This window comes from Passer domesticus, chromosome 2 (assembly GCF_036417665.1).
Source record: "Passer domesticus isolate bPasDom1 chromosome 2, bPasDom1.hap1, whole genome shotgun sequence".
Lineage (NCBI taxonomy): Eukaryota > Metazoa > Chordata > Aves > Passeriformes > Passeridae > Passer > Passer domesticus.
Window position 1 is genome coordinate 4,126,012 of NC_087475.1, and position 17,957 is coordinate 4,143,968.

General features: G+C 47.9%; 1 long non-coding RNA gene across 1 annotated transcript in view; it reads right to left on the reverse strand.

Moving 5' to 3' along the window:
* The window catches only part of LOC135292240 (uncharacterized), a 192,859-nt gene that overhangs the window by 37,841 nt on the left and 137,061 nt on the right, over positions 1-17,957 (reverse strand). The gene's annotated exons all lie outside the window — the stretch shown is intronic.

Sequence of the window (17,957 nt, forward strand, 5' to 3'; positions counted from 1 at the left end):
CCTTTTACCCGCTGCAAACACAGCCATGGGATTGAGTGACTGCAGCAAGGTCATGCAGGAAGCTGTGGCTGGACTGGGAATTTTGGTGTGGGTCTGGCAGCCCTGGCCTGCCTCCCTGCTCATGGGCAGACTGCCTGCCCCAACAAATAAGCAAATTTGCATCTTCTGTTGCATTACTGAGCTCGGGATTTACATTGCTGTCTCAAGTTCCTGATTTCTATTATTAGGTCTATTATATATCTCTGTGTGTTGAATTTGCCATAATAAGAGATAATGAAAGATGTAAAGACATCTTTTATTATATCCCCAGACATTATTTTAATGTGATTGTGCAGTAAGGGTATGAAAGCTGTGCTTAAACCAGACTATTATTTTAATATATCCATTTCAGCAAGCTCTAAAATCCAGAAAGGAGCTATAACTAGAATACATATCTGCACTGAGTCTCACTGTTAATGAATCGGGAGAAAATTGGGTAGGAACACGGCTGAATGAGCAGGGAGATAACAGTGTTGGGTAATTCCATTTTGATTTCCTTCCACTTGGTGGATGTGTGTTTCTTCAGCTGGAGTGTGTCAACATCGGGTATTTCACAACTGGCTCTTTACTGGCGTGCATGCAGACCTTTCTCCTTTGAAATCACAACACAGGGCTCTGTTTGCCCACTCAGGTTGTTTGGAGAGTGTCTCATTGGAAGGAGGAAGAGGATGCCACAAGCTCTCACTTGTTGAGCAGGCAGAAAATGTAACTGGCGAGGCGGGGCATGGCAGGAAGGAACGGGCACGCTGATCATCCCAAGGTGTTTGTCTGAAGGGCATTCATTCTGCAAGTCACTCCTCTTCCCCCAAGAAAAAGAGATACTTCCTCTACGGTGAAGTTTAAATCTTAACATTCCCCTTCACAGTTTTTTATAGGGAATATCCAGGAAAACTTGCCCATTTCACCAGGTTAATCAGGATGGTTCCATTCCACACCAGACATCCCTTCTGATGCATCCCTTCACGGACGGTGAAGCACCTTTGCTTTCCTCCTTTTAACAACAATTTTCTTCCTTTGCAACCTCTGATTTCTTTAACATGGCTGCTGTCCCTGTTTTGGAGGGAATTTTCAGCTGAGTTCTTTCCCAAATGGTTAATATGTTTTGCCAAAAAAAAAAGTGTGCAAAACAAATCCTGAGGGAAAAGCCAGACCCATCCTAAACAAACTTTGCTGAACAGGAGATTAGATTTCAAGTAGTAACAGAGTTTATAATAGAGAGTATTTGCTCTAAGGGTTGCCAAGGATAAATCATGTCAGAAAGGAGAAAAGCTCACTAGGTAGCAGAATGAATAGAGGAGATCTTGGGAATATGGGAAGAAAAGGAAAACACCATGAAATGAAGTTGGGCAAAGAAAGGGAACACAAATATAGGACAACAGGCTAACAGTCGTGATAGGGAACTGGATAGAGAGTATTAAACCAAAAATCCACCCATATTTGTGCAAATAATTAAGGAAATTTGCTGATCTGTTCTTGCCTTCTGTCTGCATGTGCCAGTCATGATTTTAGCCAGCTGAGCTGTAATGCCACCAACACTGCAGGTGCCAGTGTCTGCAAAAACAAATGGAAAAATCAGTGTTAATATTAGCACTGGGTCTGCTTGCCTTTTCCTCCAGCCAGGAAATGGAAACAATGGCACACAACTTTATGTGACCAACAAAACTTCTGTTGCCAACAGCAAATAGTCCCAGGGAACAGCTTGAGAACAATTGATGGATGCTAAGTGGGAGATTGCATCGCTTTGAGTCACGAAAGTGTCGATGGAAATAGACCTGTTGTTGGTCATTCCAAGGATAGAAAGTCATGGTGTCACTGTTAAAGCTGACATAAACAGGCAAACACCTTCAGCTGGGGTGGAAGTGGGGTTAATGGTGATGTGGAGGGAAGAAAAGTCAGAATTTGAAGGATAATGTGAAAGCAAAATGATTGATGGGGGGATGAAACAAGGGAATTTGGAAATCTGGTAAGAAAACTGGCATCACACTTCTGGCTGTGCTCTTTGTAACTGCAGAAGTGCTCAGGGACTGGACAGTTTCTTGTTTCACCAGTGTGAGGATAGCTGGCCTGGCCTTTCCTGCCTCAGGGATGAACTTTTTATGGTGTTTACTCTTCTCCAGCACTGCTGCCTCACTGCATCCTCTTCTCTGCCTCCTCAGACGATGGGTGACTAAAGATAGGAGCTCTTTCCTACACGGTTCCTTGGCAGCTGGCAGTGAATGACCCCTGTCCCTGCAGATGTATTTTTGGTTCAGTTATTTCGTCATTTGTGTTTCACTAATCCTAAGTCCTGTTATCTCCCAGCCTCTGGCTCCCTTCACCTGTGCAGTGACTGTGACTGCCCAAGGTTTCCCTCATTCCAGTAGTTTGCCATGCCCTGAATTCTTAGAGGGCTCTTGTGTTTTTTTCCCTCTCTCCTCACTCCACTACTTTAATTTCTGAGTATTTCCATTGGATTTCTAAGGCCTTTGAAAAACCCTTCTCTGTGATCTGCCCGGCAGCACTCCTTGCCAGCTTTGGAGGTGAGGGACAGAAATGCTGCTCCTGAGGTGTTTTTTGGACTGATTCTCAATGAAAGCTTCAAGAACACTTGGCAAGTGTAGCCAAAATAGTGCAGTTTATTGGTGGGGCGGTGCACACCAGCAAAACACGTGTGATACCTCCTGCTGGTGGCTGAAAAAAGGAAAACCACTTTGATGAACTCTTAAAAGGTTGGTTTGCTTTTACAGATTCCACAAAAAAACCCTCGCTGCAGCCAGAAACTAAAATACCACTGTGTCCACAATGGCAGGATTGACTCTGTTTGACTTGAGGTGTGTAACAGAGGCACCCTGGATCACACCACCCTCCTTCTTGGTCTCCCTCTTGACTATATAGGGAATTTGGTCAGCTAATTTTGGCCTTGAATCACACCCACAGCAGATGACTAATGCTGCCCTAAACAGAGATTTCTACTATAAACCCTCACTGGATGGGCCCAGGGCCTTTCTCTTGGCACACGAGGTGCTGGCACTGCCCAGAGCTGTAGCTCAGGTGACTTTGGCCAGGCCAGTGTCCCCTCCCTGTCATCCCTGCCACTGCAGGGGCAATGCCCAGGCCAGGAAAGCTCTCCTGGCCCGGGACAGCACAGCTGCAATCCCAGCCACTCCTCTCCATGGATTATTTACTGCTCCCCTCCCTGCTCAGGGCCTTCCCAGGCGGATGGTGCTTGTGGGGGCTGGCTTGGGTGTGCTCCTGTGGTTTTTGGGAAACCAGGTGGTGCAGAGCAGGAGCTCCATCCAGCTGCAGAGGCTGGAAAGAGGGAGGGGAAGGGCTCAGAGCTCTCTGAGGCTTCCCCCCAGCCTGTGGACAGTGCCACCTTAGCTAGGTTTCACCCCAGGTTTCTTCAACATCCACCTCGTACTTCCCATTTTTCTTGCATCCAGGTCTTTTACTTATTTGCCCATTTTTCCATAAATAGCTTAATTCCTGTCAAGTCCCTGCCTTGGAGGGGGAAGGGTGGGCAGAGCCCTGCCTGAGCACTCACCACAACAATTCCCAGAGAGGAACCAGGTGGGAAAGGGGAAAATGGATGGGCAGCACAGCAGAAGTGCCCCCTCAGTGCTGAGGCTGCCCAGGGGGAGGAATTTGAGGTGCCCAATCAGCAAAGATCCCTGAGCAGCCAAGGGTGTCTCCCAGTGACTTCTGACCTATTTTCCCAGTTAATCTCTTTTCCAGCCGTGTTGTCACACCTTCCCATTCCCCTTTCTCCCAGCCACCTGAGTTTTCCAGCTCTTTGTGGCGAGGATGTAATTATTTAAATTGCTCTCCATAGTTACAGGCAGGCTGTAAAACCAATAACTTGAACCAGTGCCCCAGCCTAGATAATGTGCCCTAGAATCTGAAACCCTGAACTCCAGCACAGGTACATTTGATACCTGTGCCATGGATACACAATCAAATTTCTGCTGATCCACCAGAATTCCTGAAAAACTTTCTAGTGCACTTGGGTGTATTATCCCCTGTTTGGATTTTATGGACAGGGCTGCAGCCATGTGTCCAAACCCTGTACCTGACACCTGAGAGAGTGACATGAGGAAAAGTGGGATTGTTGCTCATTAAAAAAAAAAAAGTCCCTTGACCATACATTCAAACCAAGCTTTTGAACTGGAAATGAGTGAAGACCAAAAATACCTAGAAAGCTGTGGAAGTGTGGCCTGTTCAGAGTTTCCAGCTGTGAAGTGCTTGGAATTCTGAGCCTGGCAGGGAAGCTTTGGTGCTGCTGGAGGGCACACCTTGTGCCAGCTGGGCTCTGCTCACCTGTGCCAGCCCAGCTGCCAGGGGGTTTGGCAGGAATGGGAACTTAGCTCTTTTGCCAGCTTGTATAAATGCCATTCCTGACAGAAAAACAATGAAATTGTTCTTCTTCCCTCCTGGGAGCCATTAGGGAAAGTCAGAGCAGTCCTTTTACAGCCGGGCTTCCCTTTGATGGCCACCTTCCTTATCAGCACAGCTCTGCCAAGCTGGAGACACTCAGGCTTTGGTGTTTGAGATCACAGAGCTCAGAAATGACTGGAAGTGTGTGAGAAGAGCTGGGGCAGCAACTGCAGCTTTCTTCTTTCCTTGAGTCAGCTGGTACTTTATCCTTAGGCAATGTCAATTAAAAATTCAAACGGGCAGGCAACTCAATGTGCAAAACCCCATTTATTCTGTGCAAGAGCAAGCAAAGACCCGGCTTTGGGGGCCAGATCCACTTGAGGGTTGGAGGAGCACAGGTCTGGAGATGGGGAGGTTGTAAATGCCCCCTCCTGCCCTTTGTGGCAGCCAAACCACCCAGGAGCTGTGCAGAGTCCTCTCCCCTTTTTCACACTGAGCTGAGCTCCAGCACTTCCAGCCCAGCCAGCAGAGGAGGTCGAGGCTGCTCTCAAAACCTGTGCGTTTCCACACCATGGCTTGTGAAAAAGCAGCCCTAACCCGAGTCCCTGGCAGTAAAACATTTCTTACTCATGCTCTACTCAAAAGTTACTCTGCCCTGGCAGCCAAGCTGGTGGAGAGCAAACAGCTCTGCCAGCAGCAGGGATGGGCTCCAGGTGTGAGGATCCGTGGGTTATGAGCAAACACAGTCCTCTCATAAAGGGAAAGGAGGCTCAGGAACTACCAGGCTCAGCCCTGTGGTCCCAGACAAGCTGCTTTCACTTTGTTTCAGCCTTCCCTCCCAAGAAAAGAGAATAATATTTGCTCACCTCCCTCGCCGGGCTGTTGGGAGATGGCAATGAATGTCTGCACAGTGCTGCAAACATAGAAGGTGCTAGAAAAATGTGGAGCCTTTAGGTTCCCAGCAGCATATTTGAACGGTGCAGGAAAGGGAAATAGGGTGCTCAGACACTTGTGGGGCGAGCACGACAGGTTTATTGCAGGCAGGAATGTTTAAACTCACAAATACAGGGGATGCCAAAGTGGGTTTATGAGGAGGTGATGGACTGCAGGCACTCCATAAAGCACAGCCCTGCTGACCAGTGGCACTGGGCGACAGCTGGGTGGCTGACCTGAGCGGGCTGTCACATCTGTCACCCTGCCAGGGGGCTGGGCAGGGGTGAGGGAGTGTGGAAAGGAGCCTGGTGTGTCCTAGGAGTCACCTCTGAGCAGAGCCAGGGCAGAAAAGTGGGTGCCACAAGCCCTTGCCTGCAGACACTCATTATCAGGGACGTGTGAGAGGTGTCTGTGCTCCTGCAGGGCTGGTGAGGGCTGCAAGTGCCACCACTTCAGCACCCTGCAGAGCTGGCCCTGCTCCTGGGGACACACTGGCTGCTGTGCTGAGCCCCCTGAGTGTGCCCTCCTCACCCTGCCCAGCTCCTGAAAGGTGCCTGTGCTCAGCTGGGGCTGGGCTCTGTCTGCAGCAGCACTGACACAGCCAGAGCACACAGCCTGCAGCTGCACCAAGGGAATACAGGCTGGAGATCAGGAAAAAGTTTATTCCAGAAAGGGGGATAAAGTTGTGGAATGGCTGCCCGGGGAGGTGGTGCAGTCCCCATCCCTGGGGGTGTTTAACAAAGCCTGGATGTGGCACTGGGGGCCAGGGTTTAGTTGAGGGGTTGGGGCTGGGTTGGACTTGATGATCTTGGAGGTCTCTTCCAACCCAGTGATTCTGTGAATTCTGTGAGGAAGGGGACAGGAGCCATGCGCTGCTCTGCTTTCCCTGACTCTGCAGGGTCACTGTCCCAGCACTCTCAGCCCGAGACTGCACAATTTGGTCCAGGTTTCCCAGGGTGGGGACACCTGGGAATGTGTCCTGGAAATGGCCATGTGCACATTCTTCCAAGAGTTCTGAGGTGGTGACAGGGATTTCACGGGGTGGGTGGCACTCTTGGCAGGGGGCAGCCCAACAGCCTTGTCCCCAGGCAGCACAGCTCTCCTGAAAGGGCAGAAAATGCTTTGAGGGAAGGGGAGATGTGCTCATGGGTCAGGCACCCAGAGGGACAGGGAGAAAGCCGGGCTTGGGACTGTCACAGAGCCACTTCCCTGGGCTCAGGGACCAGCAGGACACTGCTCCCCAGCAAGGCCTGGCAGCCAGAGCCTCCCCATAGCAACTGAGACAAACAAACCCCGGGGCTGCAGCGCCGATGACTGAAAGGGAAGGGTAAGGGAACGGCCAAACTATTTTTACATTTCCGAACTACGCAGCAGCAGCAGCAGCAGCTATTTTTTCCTTTTCCGTGCTGAGTGGTCATGGTGGTGTGATGGGTGATATCCCCCCTCCTGCTTGCTCTGAGCTGAAGTTTCAGCTATTTGTGTGAGAAGTTTAACATTTGTGGGTCCCTGGCTCATGCACAGTATTTGTTTCCTGACATTAATTCATGGTGTGAGTGTGCACACCCAAACATCTCCCTGGCAGAGCTGGGACATGCATGCAGTGAGTGTGGACGCCCTCTCTGGGTTGCCACATCCCTCCAAGGGTGTTGGGGACAGCCTGCCAGCCCCCAGGCTGCAGGAGATCCAAGGTGCCACCTCGGACATTCCTGCTCCTTGGAGTGGCCAAGCTTGGGCACAGGCAGTGGGGGTGGCAGAGGGGCAAGAGCTGGGTAGGAAATCTCTCCACACAACTCGTGGAGGTGTGGGAGTGCTCCCTTTGGGAAGTGGAGACCCTCTGTAGCTCTTCATGCAGCGTGAGAACGTTCTCCTTTCACAGCCAGCTCAGGGACAGGGGTTGGACCAGGCTCTGGTGGCTGAGGGCTCCCAGGTGGGGTGGCTTTGACTCACCTGCCTGGGCTGTCTCCATCACCCTAGGCTCCCTTTACTGGCAGCAGGAGAAATGGGTGTGTTTTGGGCATGAGTCAACTGGCCTAATTTTGCCTTCTGTCTTAGGGTAAGGTGAATTCTTCTGGATTTTCCTCCTCCTTTCTGTTGGCTGCTAAGGGACATCAGCTCAGATAAACTGATGCCTCCAGTGGGCTGATGAATGGCCATGCCAAGTTAGTTACTGAGTTTTAGCTGCCCATGTGCCCTCCCCCAGCCTGGGCAAACATAACCTCACTTGGATTTGCTCATGCTGCAAGAAAGCCTGTAGGGATCCCTGAGTTGTGACAACTTATTTTTTATTTCAGTGTGAAGAGAGGACAAATCAGTGGCTCAGAAACCAAAGGCCAGCTGTGAGGGAGCCAATGCTGCCATGCTCCCTCCTATTAATCTGATTTTTCTGTTGAAAGGTTCTTTGAGCGTTTTGGTGGAAAGAGTCTCACAGCAAATCTCAATAGCACAGAGGGGAAGTGAAGGAATTCCTTCAGAGGTAGCTGTCCTATTTTTGCCTTCATTTACTTTTACTTTTCCACCAGATTTACCCACCAGGCTGGAATCCATGGCCGGAGTGCAGAAATGAGGGTATCCAGGATTCCTGGAGCTGCAGCTGCAGTTTATTATCAGGTGGGCTTGGGTTAGGCCACCACTGTGCCAGGCAGCACACAGACAGTTCTTGCCCCAGTTTATCACAAAAGCAGCAGCATTTGCTGGTGCTGATCACACGTTTGATGTTTTCCTCCTGGAAACTCCTGGAGGATGGAGCAGCTCCAGTGAGCAGCCACTGGGGCCAGAGGTGAAGCCCTGACCTGGAAAGGAGCCTTTGTGGGGTGGTGATTTATGGCCAAGTTGTGCAGCCCTCACTGGGGGACATCAGAGCAGCTCCTGCCACAGTCATCTCGCAGAAATCTCTCTCCTTACTGGAAATTTGTTGTTTGAGGAGATGTTGATCAAACCAGCACTGCTGCCTGGGCTTTGAACGCCCCTGGAGGTCAAGTTTCAGCATGCAGCGAGGTACATGCTAACAGGCAGCTGAATGAATGAATCAAAAGGAAAATTAATGAGGTTTCAAACGTGGAGACAAGTCAGAGCCACGTCTTTACACCTAAATGCAAATGTGGCTGAACCCTCCCCCTGCCCCCCCATCCCTGTGTGTTTGCCAAGGGGTTACAGCTCTGGCTTGTTGAGCAATGGGGCAGAGCACTCTGTGTTCCTGCCCGGTGGCACAGACACATCACCGAGACATCCACGGCCTGGTGTTGTTTGGAGGAAGGGCTCGGTCCTGTTTGGGTGGGGAGGTGTAGGAAATAGAGGAACAATAACCCCATTCTTCTTCAAATCGGCCCTTTGTTCTCTCCTCCTTGATGTGCTGGAGGAAAGTCACTGCAAGTGCCATTGTTTTCCCAGAGTGTTTTTGAAGGGTTTCAGTGTGTTCTGTTCCTCAGCTTAATTCAACAGATTTACTTGTTTTCAGAATATTTCAGATGAAATATTCGAGGAGAAAGCCAAGATGTTAATTCTGTTTCTCTGCTTGCATTGGGAACCACCTCTGGAAGATTTTGAGGCTCTTGTTGGCATTGTAAGAGGTGTCTGAGAATGATTTGTTCATTACTTCAACCTAGAGAGTCCATAAAGAGGATGAGGTGGTTGGATGGGGAAAATCATCCTTTTATGCCCATTACTCTTTGCTTTGTAGGCCAGGCTGGGGCAGTGCCTGCACTCCCCTGGGACTGCTCAGCTGGCCTGCACCATTCCAGCAGGCTGTAATTCAGCAGTTCCTAATTTCAGCAGAAGACTAGCAGAGAAATGCAAAGGGTGGTCCTGCTGAAAAGCTCACAGCCATGCTAATATTCTCACAGGGAATTTTTTCTTTTTTGGCTGTAGGTGTGCCGTACATCCGTTACACATCCTAAAGCAATTACAGGAGAAAGAAGCCATAAAAAGGGCTCTGTGCCCAAAACCTCACCTGTGTTTTCCAGCTGTGTTAGGGAACCTAAGAAAAGCCATTTCCTCTTTCCACAAACCATCTTTCTTTGAAGGCAGCTATGTGTGGAATAAAAGGTGGGGTTTTTTCAATGCTGCTGCAGAGCATTGAAGGAAAATATTAATAAGACAGTTCTCCTTCAAAGGCCAGCTGAAGAACCCTTGAAGGAAAGTCTGCCCTCCACCCTCTCCACACCACTTCAGGGACATGAGAGGTGTTGTTTTGCTGCCTCAAAAGCTGTCTGTGCTGGGGATCACAAAGGATGAGAGGACTTTACCCCTCTGGCCATGTTCCTGGTGGCACTGTCACTGCACTCCTGCTCTCCTGGCTGCTCTCACCTGGGGCTAAATCCTCTTCACTTCTGTGGTAACGAGACAGAGACAAGTTTCAGAGGGAGAAAAGCAGCAAGGACTTAGTTGCAGCTCTATGGAGCACTAAAATTACTAAAAAAACGTGGTTTAATACCTGAGAAGTGATGGGTCCCTCTGTCTGCCAACCCACACAAGCCCTGGCTCTCAGCATAACATAAAACAACTTTTCTTTTTTTTTTTTTCCATAAAATCAACACTATCAACAAAGTGGTGGTTGCATGTGATGTTGATGAGGTGCAGCAACAACAACAAAATTCTTCTGAATTAAAACTTTTTGGGAAAGCTTGGCTTTGAGCTTGGAATTGGAGTGAGGAACCTGTGCAGGCTTGCTGAGAGGTGATGCAAGGCTGGTGTGAAAATACACCTGAGGTGTTCCCTGGGGACTTTGTTAACTGCTTCTTGTTCTGGGCTCTGATCTCCAGCAACAAGATCCGCGGGGATAAGGCAGAGCTTGCTTCCAGGGGAGCATGAATGGGAATGTGCTTCAAGGAGTCTCTGGCTTATCCATTCAAAAGCTGCCGTGCCTGGAGTGCTGGAGGGTTGGCAAGGTGTGAGGAGAGGGAGCCTGGAGGCTGCTGGAGGGGTGTAGGAAAATCTTCTGAGATGACTCAGCCCAGGATGAAAGAGAGGGAATTTTGGGGGAGGGAAGGAAAACTGAAACTGGCTCCTTTTCAATTTTCGCAAGACTCCAGAGGGGCTGGGTGGGGCTGGATGGGAGGAGAGCAGGGCTGGATGCAGAAAATAGGATAAAAAAAGAGGAGCCCTGAGCTGGAGAGTGCTCAGGTAGAGATGCTCTGGCTGCTTCTCGTTCCTGATTTACCAGGAAAGTGGGAAAATATGAGCAGGAGTCATTAATCATGCCATTCCATGTAGCCCTCAAATACACTGGATTACTGGAGAATTCACTAATAGAGAGGTGGGTGATGACTTACAAACAAAGAGCTTTTAGGGCAGGAAGTCCCAGTTGTTGAGTGATAATAATTGAGTGTAATTATTTTAAATAGAGCATTTCCAAAGAATGAAAAACGGTGCAATTCCCTCTTGTTGGACAGTGCTGTAGGCATCAAAAAAATGAATGCTGCACGAGGAAAAATGCCTTTCCTGCCAAACCTGCCAGGCCAAGACACTCAAGCTTTTGTGAGTCCATGGGGAAACATTTCTAAAAATGGTTTATATAACTATTATCACCACCTTACACCTGTAGGGCTCTGTGGAACCACAGCAATGCAACCAGACAGATGGGAAACAACTCCCGAGCCTCTTGCAGGTGACTCAGTGGTGAACGGGAAAAATCTGTTCTGCTCAAAATTTGTTGTGGAAAAAAGACCAAGGACAGCAGGCAAAATAAAAGTATTTGAAGTCTTTACTACTCCCAGTTCTTTCAATAGGGTTTTTTAAAGACCTTGCTGTAGTAGATTTTTTTTCTTCAGTGTAAGTGGTTTGGACCTGCCTTTGAAATTTCACTTTCATACTCTGTGTGCCAATTTAGACTCAGAAACCTGAGTCCACACTCTGCAATGCTCTGCAGGCAGGGTGTGCAGTGTAGGCTTGCAAATGCCTCCAATTATCTTTTGAAAGCAGAGAAAAAGTTGGAGCTTCAAAGCTCCATGTTTTATCACTTATGTTATTGATGGATAGCACTGAGGAAGAGTCAGCTAGGACAGGGGAAGGGGTTAAAAAAGAATTGTTGCATCACCTGATGCAGGTTTCCTTTCCTTTCCTTTCCTTTCCTTTCCTTTCCTTTCCTTTCCTTTCCTTTCCTTTCCTTTCCTTTCCTTTCCTTTCCTTTCCTTTCCTTTCCTTTCCTTTCCTTTCCTTTCCTTTCCTTTCCTTTCCTTTCCTTTCCTTTCCTTTCCTTTCCTTTCCTTTCCTTTCCTTTCCTTTCCTTTCCTTTCCTTTCCTTTCCTTTCCTTTCCTTTCCTTTCCTTTCCTTCTCATCAAAGAGTAGGTGGATTATTTGGCTCTGTGATCCCATAGGAAGCTTTTTCCTAAATCTGGTTATGCCAGTGATTTAAACATTCCATCTAATTTACAGCCTAAGTCAATGGATGGCCAGTGGGTATCCATGTGTTCTTATGAGGAAATTACCCTGGCAGCTCTTCCCAAGTGTTTGTGCCCTTATAGAGAACACCTAATTTACAGAATTACAGGATCACAGAATATCCTGAGCTGGAAGGGACACACAGGGATCATCCAGTCCCACCCCTGGCCCTGCCCAGACCCCCCAAAATCCCACCCTGGGCATCCCTGGCATCCCTGGCCAAAGGCTCCTGGAGCTCTGGCAGCCTCGGGGCCGTGCCCATTCCCTGGGGAGCCTGGGCAGTGCCAGCACCCTCTGGGGGAAGAACCTTTCCCTGATGTCCACCCCAAACCCTTTTGAGTTTTTATTCTGCTCTTTTCCCAAGGCAAAGCTGTTAGCTAAAGCGTCCTGGTGATGCAGCCTTTTCTCTTCTGATTATCCTGATAACTCTTCTCCACACCAATTTTATGCCCCTTGGGAGTTCATGCTGGGAACTGGAAGCAAGAATTGTGCAGTGGCATTGCTTCAACCCTCCCTAGAGCATCCCTAACAGAGGCACCTCTTTGGAAGCATTTTGAGGCTGAAGTTCCCCCTTCACATCTGCATCCTGTTATCACTCCTAACTGCCCTCTCCTCAGGGGGAAAAACTCTGTTGCTGCCAGGTGGTGCTTGGAGGAAAAAAAAATTCAATAATTCCCAAAGGCATGACCTTGCACTACTGAATTTCCTCCCTTTTCTGCTATTTTGGATCATGATGTTTTACTGTAACATGCTCTAACATTCTGAATTGGAGCTGCTTCCCAGTTTTGTGACATCAGCAAATTTTATTAGCACATGCTGACGTTCTGAGCCAAGGCTATGAGGAAAATTATTGAGTCAGATCAGCCTTGGAAACGGTCCTGGGGAAGGAGTTTCTGCTGCTGACTCCTCTCCCCAGTGCCTGAGGCCCCATCCCTTTAGTTCTGCCCATCTCAGCCTCCTCCTTCTCCAGGTAAACCCATACCTTGCCCTGCAGCGTTTTTGGAACTGAGAGAGGCAAAGTTTATCACAGATCTGATCTCCAGAGAATCAGATGCCAGGTTTGACAAGAATAATCTGCCCCATGGTGAACCTGCCTTGCACCTTGCCACATCCACCTCCGTGCCTTCAGCTGCATGTTTTATTTCCTCCTTTTTTTGCAAGGAGGTGAGTCCAGCAGGCTCACAGCTGGACACGGGTGTGTTTTTGCCTGGGTGTGAGCTTGCCTCTGCTCTGGGCTGTGGTCTGCACAAATCCCTTTTTCCCTGCCCTCCAGAGAGACTTCAGCTGTTCAATGATCCCTCTCCACCCCTGGCTGGATGGGTGTGCAGGGAATTCCTGTGGGAACAGAACCACGGTTCAAGCTGTGCTTGTATCAACTGTGCTTTGCTGGTGCCCGAAACAGCACAAGCTGCACTGGTTCTGCCTCACTGAGGAGATCTTTGAGGAAAACTTCAGGTCAGAGATGATGTTTTTCCTTTTAAAAACAAGTATGAGATGAGTGGCTGCCAGTTTTGCCCCTGAACACACATCAAATAGATAGCCACCACTTTTTCAGGTAGCATCCAGCACCTGTTTATTTCTGTAAAAACAGTTTTATTTCTGTATCAACTGCCAAACAAGCCATCAAGTGAGGAATTTGAAGAAATTTACTTCCAGAATTCATTTGATTTAAATTTAAAAACCAAAAAAATTAAATTTAAAAAAAATTTAAAAACCCCAAAAAACAAACAAACAAAACCCAGCCTCCAGACTTTACTGTAGCATGATAGGTGCATTGCAGGATGTGACACCAGGTTTTACATGGCAGCATCTTGTCAGAACTTTGGCTGCTGAAGAATTTTAGACTTTTTGTGTGATTCTCAAGAGAACACTGCATTTGACCTGAAGCTGTAGAAGAGGCTTCCACAATTGAATAATAGAACTAAGATGATAAGTGGGTAGTTTGAATAGAAGTGTATAATATGCCATAACAGAAAACTTAAAGCTTTAGTATATAGTAATATATAAAAAACAAGATAAAAGTTTCAAAGCACAAGCTAGTCCTTCTTCTTCACCTTCTGCTTCCTGGGTTTGGGTGGTTTTGTGTAATTAGATTTAAAAGTCCACATTATGAACCACGGGTAGTTGGTTATTAAGTTAAGAATAAAAATTATTTAAGTGTCATTTCTTAATTAGTCAGTTTATCCTTTAAAAGCCTTGTAGAGAGAGAGATACAGCTCCATTCTTAGTTTGTTAGAGTGAAGCACTGTAGAACTCACAGTCGGTGAGACTATTATATAAATAAGAACTAATAAACGTCTGAGTCCAAACAAGAAATACCATCTCATACATTTAATCCTGACCTTAGGGAAAGAAAAAAAAAAAAGGTAAAACTCCACAGCATCTTTTAGCACAGCAGGATCTCCTTGCAGCACCACACCCAGCTCCACGTTCCCGGTTCTTTAGTGCTGCTGCAGAGGCAGATTGAGCTTTCCCGGATGCTTCTCCAGCCTGCAGACACACAAATGGTTGCTCATTTCCTAAATTACCGCATCTCGCGTTGCCCGGTGACAGTCCCAGGCTGTTTGTCTGCAGGAGCAGATGCAGAACAGAGCCCAGGGCTCTCTGAGTGTCCCCATGGCCAGCCTGGCTGCTCCAGCAAATTCCCTGGCACACAGAGGCTGGCAGAGACCACAGGGAGGGTTGGAGTTGTTGGGTCCTGCATTTTCCATTCCGTCTGCACAGCACTGCTCTGGACACACGGCGTGGCTGCAGCCCTCCTCCTGAGCAAGGATTTCATCTGGATCCTCAGAGGGATGGAGCAGCTCTGCTGGCAGGAAAGGCTGGCACAGCTGGCATTGTTCACCTGCACAGGAGAAGCTTTGGGCTGAGCTCAGGGTGGCCTTGCAGGGCCTGCAGGAGCCCCAGGAAAGCTGGAGAGAGACAATTTCCAGGGCATGCAGGGACAGCACACAGGGAATGGCTGCCAGTGGCAGAGGGCAGGGCAGGATGGGATCTTGGGAATGAGGAATTGTTCCCTGGCAGGGTGGGCAGGGGCTGGGATGGAATTGCCAGAGCAGCTGTGGCTGCCCCTGGATCCCTGGCAGTGCCCAAGGCCAGGCTGGACACTGGGGCTGGAGCAGCCTGGCACAGTGGAAGGTGTCCCTGCCATGGCAGGGGTGGCACTGGATGTTCTCAGTACTGTTTCATTCTAGTTAGGAAGAAGGACAGAGAAGTGATAAAGTCATCAGGTCTGACTGGCTACATCACACAGTTCCAAAATAATTTCCAAATTGTCAAACCAGTCAGGACTGAAGGGAAGCAGGATCCAAAATCCAAAGCTGTTTATGTTAGTGGATCAGGAATATCAACAGTTACATTTTTGGAGACATAGCAAATAAACACCCTGCTCATATTACTTCTGATTTTTTATAAACCTGTCATACACAAAAAGTTTAGTACATATACAGTCCTTTTATTGCCACTTTTGGGCCACATAATGTAGGATTTACCTCGTGGTAAGGATGCAGGAGCCTTTCCAAAGAAATACACCCATGTCTACATTCAGCATCTCCCTTTCCTTGTGTCTCCATTGCCAGGTTATTTATGAGTATGTGTTACATTATCTATGTGTTCTGGTGGCTGAAATGAGTGAAAATTGCTTTATTTATTAATTGGTAATTAAAAGTAAGACTTTGAGGAGAAGGAGGCTCCCCTGGAGCACAATTGCTTATTTTTTAAGATGCTACTAGGATAGGGTCAGTGAGATGAGGCAGCAGCTCTTGCTCACACCAGCCTGAACACTTCTAGGGCATCCTGAAAGTTGGATGTAGCCTTTATCCCTGCTCCCTAAAGCCAGAAAAGCTGCCAGCTATCTGCTGTAGCTGTCAGGCATTAACCTGCTATTCCCAAATCTCTGAAATGAAATCCAGTGAGGGGGATCAAGAGTACAGGCTTTCCTTGATCTTCTTCTACCTGGAAACCTCATCCTCTGCCACTTCTAGCCTTTGTGATGCCTCAGGTTTGAGCTTTTCTATTTTTCAGATTCTGTGATGCTTTAGTGTGTGGGTCTGGGCTTCACATTATGGGATGGTGAGCTCTGTGCACAGAGCAGGGAGACAAAACAATTCCTGCTCCAGCTGGGCACCAAGGACAAATGATCCAAATCTCAGCCCAGGAGCACAAACCCCGTGGGCTGCAGAGAGAAAAACAAGCAGGACGGGACTGCAGGGGCTGCAGCTGGGGTTGGACACTGAACTGCAATGTGCACATGGAGCAGAGCTGAGCCCAGGGAGAGACCCCGGCAGCGCTCGTGCATTTTGGGACCATTTGGGTTCATCTTGGGTGCAGCCCTGGCTGGGCTCTGGTGCTGCCCAAGGTGGGTCCATGGAGGCCTTTTCATAAATCCCTGCTTTATTCTTTAATTAACTCTGCCCAGCCTCTAGGTCAGCCTTCACAAGGCACCAGTTTCAATGGTGAGGATGGGGTAAGATGTGATGGGAATGATATGGCAATTATTTATCCCACTCAGCCTTTGGAATTGTTAACCAAGTCAGCATCAAAGGAAGCTCACAGCTATTCATTTGTGACATTGGCAAGGTGAGGGGCTTGAACTGAAAGATATACAGAATATCCACAGCAGCTCTTTAGAGTGGCTCACTTGTTCCTGGTAACATCCCAAATCCAGGGAAAGGGGCAACTTCCTGCAAAATAAATCATGGGATGGACAGCAGTGTAGAGACATCCTTTGTCTACAGATGTTCTGGAGGGCAGATTTCAATCGGAGAGTAAAGTGTAAATGTGCTCCTAAAAAATGTACTTTTCATAGTACTGGGGAGCACAGAGACTGAATTTGGATAGCAGCTGCACAGGGAGCCTGTAATTCAAAAATGCTGAAGTTAAGCACTGGGAAAACATTGGGAAAGGTGTCATGGAGCAGCACCAGGGGCAGGCTCAGCAGTCAGACATCCTCTGACAGAATCTGAAGATGTTGCATAAGCTGTAAAACAAGAGGTGGCACCTCAGCAGCTACAAGAGGCAGCCAAAGGTGGGGATGCACTCAGCCTGCCAGCTCTGTGACTTACTGATTTTACCCACACCTAGCCCAGATTTAGTGTCTGCTGCTCACTCACCTGCTCCTGCTGGGGGTGGAGGCTCCTCCTCCTACACTTTCTGTTTTCCAGGAGCTCAGCACAGCAGCTCTGAGTCAAATCCCTGCCTAAATTAACCCATTATTGATGCGCTCCAGCTGTTGCCATTCCAGGCCCAAAGGAAAGGAGTTTTAAGAGCTTGCCTTTGTGTGGGGTGATGTTAGAACTGGTGATTCTGAAATCTGGGGGTCCAGTGGTGGAGTACTGTGGGCAATGGTGCATCAAATGAGATATTTAAGCACTTATTCACTCAAGGGGCATTGAGGATGGATATTTTTGGGTTTGATTCTGACCTGTTGGAAGGCTTTTTTGGGGTATAGCTGCTTTTTTAAAGTTTGAGCACAGGGCTTTTCATAGGGCCCACTGATCATGAGCCTATTGAATAGTTGTGCTGCTGAGAAACAAATAATTTACTTTGCTGTTTTGTTCTGCAGATGGATTCCAGTATTTACTCTGTGTGGCTGCTGAAGCAGAATATTCATGTGACAATCTCAAATAGAAAGAGGGGAGATTTAAATTAGAAATTAGGCTGAAATGCTTTACTGGGGGGGTGGAACAAGTTGTCCAGGGAAATTGTGGATGCCTCATCCATGAAAGTGTTCAAGGTCAGGCTAGATGGAGCTTGGAGCAACCTGGGATAGTGGAAGAAGTGAAATGAGATAATTTTTAAGGTCCTTTCCAATACAAGCCATTCTATGATATGTTTCTATGAATTTCTTCTTTGGAAAAGCTTCATGCATTTATGTGATTGACTAATGGAAGTAATAAATCAGGTATGTATTTGAGTTTTCATAGCTTGAATATTGCAAAGTACTAACTGAAGTAGGTTTCATAATCTGGCTGAGAAGTCCTAAAAAAAAAATAAAAAAAACCCAACAACTGCAGAAAACAAGTCTGACTTGAACATCTGGAGGACAAGGAGCAGGAAAACAAATGAAAGGGCCTGCTGTATTCTGTGCCAGGAGGATTTGCAATCCAGAAAGAGATGCAAATGACTAAGGCTGAGTGATCTACTTTCTGTAAGCAATCAGCGTGACAGACTTAACCCCTTTTCTTGTTTGCAAATTCTCCTGGAGTAAAGCGCCGCTGCCGCTGCTTACAGATGTGTTTGCTATTTGCATAGACTT